The 6,098-nt window shown below is 37.0% G+C and overlaps 1 long non-coding RNA gene across 3 annotated transcripts; it reads left to right on the top strand.

The window, feature by feature from the left end:
• Window positions 1-252: 252 nt before the first annotated feature.
• LOC120746457 lies at window positions 253-4,800 on the top strand. 3 transcript variants are annotated; one of them, XR_005698857.1, is made up of 7 exons: window positions 253-755; window positions 2,253-2,384; window positions 2,502-2,601; window positions 2,720-2,779; window positions 2,879-2,969; window positions 3,136-3,293; window positions 4,447-4,800. It is a non-coding gene; the product is annotated as an uncharacterized LOC120746457 (long non-coding RNA). The 3 variants fall into 3 exon arrangements; XR_005698856.1 differs by having other exon boundaries at window positions 253-760; window positions 4,447-4,799; XR_005698855.1 differs by lacking the exon at window positions 253-755 and having other exon boundaries at window positions 781-2,384; window positions 4,447-4,796.
• The last annotated feature ends 1,298 nt before the right edge of the window (window positions 4,801-6,098 follow it).

Consider the following 6,098-nt stretch of genomic DNA (forward strand, 5'->3'; position numbering starts at 1 on the left):
GGTCCACCGTAATAATACAACCAGTACATACCATTAAAAAAAAAGCAAATATCAGCAGTGAAAGACAATAAAACTGATAGTATTTTTTTATTTTAAAATTCAGATACTGATATACAGATTAAAAGTTAGGCCTGCAGTATATCATTGTTAACCTTCTGATAAAAAAATCAACAGCAAAAGAAGATGTTAAAAATAAAGTTTATGGTTGTGAATAAAATTGATTTCAATAATCTTTTTTTATTACTATTTTAAAACAACTTTATGTTGTTGTGTTTCACGCCATATTATCAGACCACCTTAAGTGGGTCGGCCTTAAATTTTGAATTTGTGTGATCGCTGTTGATTGGTAGCTAAACTGCTGGTAAACTGTGTACAGACGTTTTACGTTCGAATTGCAGAGAAAAAAAATCTGGTAGCAACATTGTGCAGTATGAGCGAACCATTTCACCAAAAAAAGGGGAAGCAAGGCAAGACGTGGCTGCAGCGGTCTGCAGACGTGACTTCTGATCAAATTCGAACCTCCTAAAGAAACAAAGAGCGACGTTACATTGCGGGATGACGTCACCTGAAAATGACCAATAGCGCGGCGCGCTGCTGAGCTGTGTGCCAACCGCTCTTTTTTTCATGCAGGAGACTCAAGTTGGCTTCGCTAACGGACACAGTTTTAAACTGGTAAATTAGCGCCATTTATTGCTGCTTGGACCACAGCATCTTCGGAATTTGTAGACATCCTGGCAGCTTACAATTAGTTCGAGGTGAGGTGAGTACATGCGACTTCAATTATCTCTGTTATAAAAATCCACCAGCCCAGCGTTTATAGATAATTTTAGCAGTTCGTTTTTTATGAGTGAGGTTGTGAATTTAGTTAGCATTTGTGAGTTGAGTTAGCATTACTGTTGCGAGGGAAGCATTGCTCTGGATTAGTTTCTGTATATGGCGTGCTTAATTCGCTAGGGAGGAATTACCAAAGTACATGGAGTTATGTTAACGTGTAATTTCTGTGGTAAGGTAGTTCAGTCATCAAGGGGCTACGTGCTTCATTGTAAACTGCATCGGAATGAGCCACGTTGTTTCTTTCGGTGTATTGAAGCAGGCTGCAAGCAGACATACACCAGGTATGGCGCGTTTAAGGCTCATTTTTACCGAAGACACTCTGCCCCCACCCATGTCACTGGTGTGGCGGTGGTTTCTTCGTTTACATGTGCAATGGCGATGTGTGAACGTCAGTGTCAGAACTCTAAAGAGTTAATAGCTCATCTGAAGAGCCATATTGTGGAAGGACACGTGGTCACTTGTCCAGTAAGAGGATGCACAAATACCTTTAGAGTTAAATCATCTTTTACTGCTCACATGTCACGTAAACACAGAGTTTAAAGACAGCAGCATTGGTGATTTATATAGAGAGTCTGCATGTCAATCATCATCTGTTCCAACCACATCAGATGACTTTGTACCCTTGATTTCCGAGCCTGCTGCACAGTCTATTACACATGAAGATAACATGGAAATGCCCCCTGAATTCTGTGATCTTTTTCTGAGAAACGTTTCACTATTCTACTTAAAATTGCAGGGTCAGTTTCTACTGCCTGCTTCAACCATACAGAACATTGTAGAGGAAATGCAGAACATGCATGAGTTGGGACAGACATACAGTTTGGGTAAACTTGCATCACTGTTAAAAGATGACACATCATTATCAGAGGAGGACATCAACAAAGTCTGCGAGTCTGTCAAAAGCTATGATCTTTTTTCTGCATGTCATACCGGGCCATTGAGGACAGTGCACTCCAGAGCTCAGATCTTTAAAAAAGCCTTCAACTATGTGGAACCAAAGAAAATATTTTTAGGGAGAGATGAAAACAGAAAAGATAGGTTTGTCTATTATGTGCCTTTAAGAGAGACTTTGAGATGTCTGCTAGAGTCTGATCTGTGGCAGAAATCAGAAGAGCCCTCTACTGAGCCTCCTGCTGATGTTCTGTGTGACATAAGTGATAGTAAGCTGTTTAAATCAAATGATTTTTTTGGTCAAAACCCATTGACTTAATTGATTTCTATCCATTAACATCTTACATGAAGTATGGGTACCAAATGGTTCCATTGAAACACAGTGTGCTGTCACAATAATGGTGCTGTTAGTTTGGTACTTACGAAACACTGTATAAAAGTGTAGTATCAAGCAAGATCAGCTTCATATTTTAAGACCAAAGGTACCACTTGGTGTAAATTGACCTTTATTCACATTCTTTTATCAGACATCTTGGAAATGGGGGACAGCATAAGGAGTTCCATTACTAAGGTGCTGCCGGACCTGTCTGCCTCAATCCTTGAAATTGTACTGGAGGCACTACAATCATTAGGAGTGGAGACATCTGAGAAACAAACCAGTAAGTATTATGATTTCATTGCACAATAGCCATGAAGGGCTTTCTGTTTTTTCTATTATGCTTTGGCCAAGGTCCAAAAAGTACAATTAATCTATTGTTTGTGATATTGTTTTACAGCACCAAATATGGAAATTTCAAGGCAGGCCAGCATATCGTCTCCATCTGTTTTAAGGTTTAAGGGTGGTGGCACAGCTAAGACCCAAGAGTCTCTTTCAAGGTTAGTAAAGTAAACAGATTCAAGAAGATATTTTACACATTTCTTTGTCGTCTGTCTCTAAATCTTATTTTGTCTTTATTATGATTAAAAAGGTTTGTTTTGTTCCTGCCCTTTTCAGACACTGAATTTGAGCAGAAACCATAAGGATACTCAAAGGACCTGTGACTCTCAGGAAATGGTGAGATTTCAGGTCATAATCTTTTTTTTTTTTTTTTTTTCCATTAAATTAATTTTCCTTTTTCCCTTTACAATATTGCTGTTTTGTTTTTGTAAACAGCATCAAATGAGAGGGACAGATGAAACAGTTTCAAGACAATGGCAGGAAAAACATGCTGAAGATTGAAACAAACCTTGGCTGGAAATATTTGGTATGTGTTTTACCGTAAATCAAATTGTTGAAAAACATTCAGCTACACTGCAACACAGGGAAACTTGATTTGCACTTATTTTGTTACTTTAATTTCTTGTCTCATTATTTTTGTCAGTTATTATTGTTTATGGTGTATGCCCTTCTTGTTTTCTTTCTGAATGCAGAAGGTATCTAGCCAGTCCACAATGAAAGCTTCGTTGCACCCCATGAGTCTTCTGGCAGAAATGATGGCGGCTGTATTCTTTGGTTTCCCTAAACATCACACCCTGCCTGTTTATACGAGGCTCTTCAATTAAGTCTGCACCCAAAGATTCAATGAGAGGTAAGCAGTGGTATTATTCAAGTTTTGCTAAAGTAGTTCATGGAGTGAAACTATGGAACAAACTGAATATGGAATTAAAGCAATGTCCAAACATAAAACTGTTCAAAAAGAGTTATAAAAATATGATCTTCTCGATCTATAAAGAAAAGGAAAATATTTAAATTAAGTGAATGTCTCTATTTAAAAACAAACAAACAAACAAAAAATTCATGATGTGATATTATAGTATATAGTATATCAGAAATCTGTTCACTATTTTTATTACAAATTATATCAGTAAGGAAGCTGACTAAATATTCACTGATAATTTATGGCAAAGGGGTGGGATTAAATAAGTGTATACTTCTTCCCACTCCCTTTCAACATGTAAATTAATCAGTATGTTTTTTTGTATGTAATTTGTATAGTATTTTTTTTCCTCTCTTATTTCTTTTCTAAATGTACTTGTATATTGTTCACATGTTGAAATAAATTACCAATCAATCAATCAATCAAAAATTACCAATCAAAAGATGGACAGGAGACACTAATCTTAATCAGCCGAGCTCAGGTTCATGTCCAGGTGAGCAGTTTCATACGCTATAAAATGTAGATTGAATGATAGGTCTCTTCACCATGCATTCAGCCATTAACTTCAAGTTCTATGATAAATCAATACGAAACTTAAATACGTTTTCCAACAAATTATGATTGTGATTAGGGCTGCGTTGTCTATGTATCACTTTTACATAAGTAGATTTAAAGTATAACTATTGCCAAAACGCAACCTGGGCTGTTGGTTTTTTTTTTTTTTTTTTTTTTTTTTTTTTACTGTATCGATTTTGATGTGCTCAAATTTATGCCCCGGCCTCCTAGTATTCCCATTCACTGGCTATTGACCACAAAACAAAATCACGGTCAATCTCAAAAACGGCTTGTTTGTCGTAATTATGCTTTTAGATATATGTTTGTCTCGTTTCCAGTAAAAAAAAAAAAAACAAAACAAAAAAAAACAGCCCAGGTTGCAATTTGACAATAGCTATCCTTTAAGAACTGCATATTTTACACTTAAGAAATCATTTATCATTAGATCTGTTTTTGGCAGCACGTTTTGTTCATTTCTGTGCATTTTGCTCAAGCACTGATCAAACTTTATCCATTTTTTTTGCTGCAGAGGGGATCCTGCCAGTCCAAAGTGAACTCCTGATGGACATTGAAGTACTCCTGCAGAGCTTGTATCTTCAACACCATGCGCATTAGAAACTCCACCGAGTCCTTTCCTTCACCAAGGCAGGACCCAGTGACTCATTACTGTTGATAGGTCAGGGGCAGGTAATATTTTGTTTCATGTTTATTCATTCCTCCATGGATTACCAGCCATATATATGGACACATGCTGTATTCTCAAGATCTATGCTGTTTTGTAGGAATAGAGAAAATGATATGTTTAGTCTGTTTTCAAATGGTATGTCAAATTTTCTCATTGTTTATCAGTAATATCCTCTACCTTGGTTGTATATGAGCATCTTTAGATTTTTCTATATTTAGCGGTTGCAAATGTAAATGTACGGTAAACCATTTATGTTCCTCATATTGTACTGTATTTTTAGCGGTAAAATACCGGCAGCTGTGGTTGCCAGGAATTTACCGTAAAATGTATCTGGTCAAAATAAAATGCTGTAATTTGTTATACAATTTCACTGTGTTTTTTACTGTCAAAGGTTTTAATAAGGTTTAACATATTTCTGTTATTTTTACAGTTATTTACAATAATAGGGTCTATCCTATTACTGTTAAATTAACAACAAATTACTGTAAATATTATTATATTATAACTTTTTTTTACTGCAAATATCCGTAAAAAGCTATGGAAAGTTGCATTTTTTACATTAAATTGCTGTATAATTGACAAATATATTTGTTTTTTTCTATCATGATTTTGGTAAAATAATACGTTGTCTACCTTAAAAATTAGGGTTACAAAACCAGTATACCGTATTGTCTTTTACAGATTCCACATTTTTTACACGGTATATTCCTGGCAACCACAGCTGCCGGTATTTTACCGTAAATTTGACAGATTTTTTTTTACAGTGTGGGCCCCGGTCTGGATGGGCCTGGGCCCCCTTTCCCTGGCGGGTCGCGGAGTATGGGGGTGCCTACTGGGGTCAGCGGGGGAGCTGGCCCCAGGGAGGGGTCACTTGCCCCTCCCTTCCTTCCCTCCCCATCTCCAGCTGCCTCCCTCTTCACGCTAGGAGGAGGAGTTGGCCGTCCGACTGCGGTCTGGAGTGTGGGGCTCATTCTGTTTGTTTTTGTTTTTTGCCCTTCTCCCCCGTCCCTCTTCTCAGCTGTTTTTCTTTCCCTCTTTCTTTCTCCCCTTCTTTCCCCCCGTCAAGTCTGTCCTGTATTCAGCAAGTGAAAATAAAATAAACAATAAAAGGTGAATCAAATGGACCATTATGGCAAGGCTGGGATGGTCAATTTGGTAAAGTAAATCCGTTGGGCATCTTTCTTTGCCTTTAGACAATAATTCTGATGGCAAAAGAGCCAAACGGGACAGGCAAAAAACAAAACAAAAAAATAATAATAATCTAATGAGTGAAAATGAATCAGATTGAATGTTCCTTGTGTAAACCTTTCTCACAGAAGATGGTGTCCCAATTAGAAATACTTAGCTGCTGATTTACAAACAAAACCAAGTATCCCTTTTTTTAGAATCTATAGAGCACCAAAGAAGAACACTGATTTCCTTCAAGATCAAAATGATATATTTGATATCAAACTTGATTCTTTCTATGATGATGACAGAGTGGTTAAACTGATTCA

The sequence above is a fragment of the Simochromis diagramma genome, unplaced genomic scaffold (assembly GCF_900408965.1).
Source record: "Simochromis diagramma unplaced genomic scaffold, fSimDia1.1 OVJJ01000386.1, whole genome shotgun sequence".
NCBI classification, from domain to species: Eukaryota; Metazoa; Chordata; class Actinopteri; order Cichliformes; family Cichlidae; genus Simochromis; species Simochromis diagramma.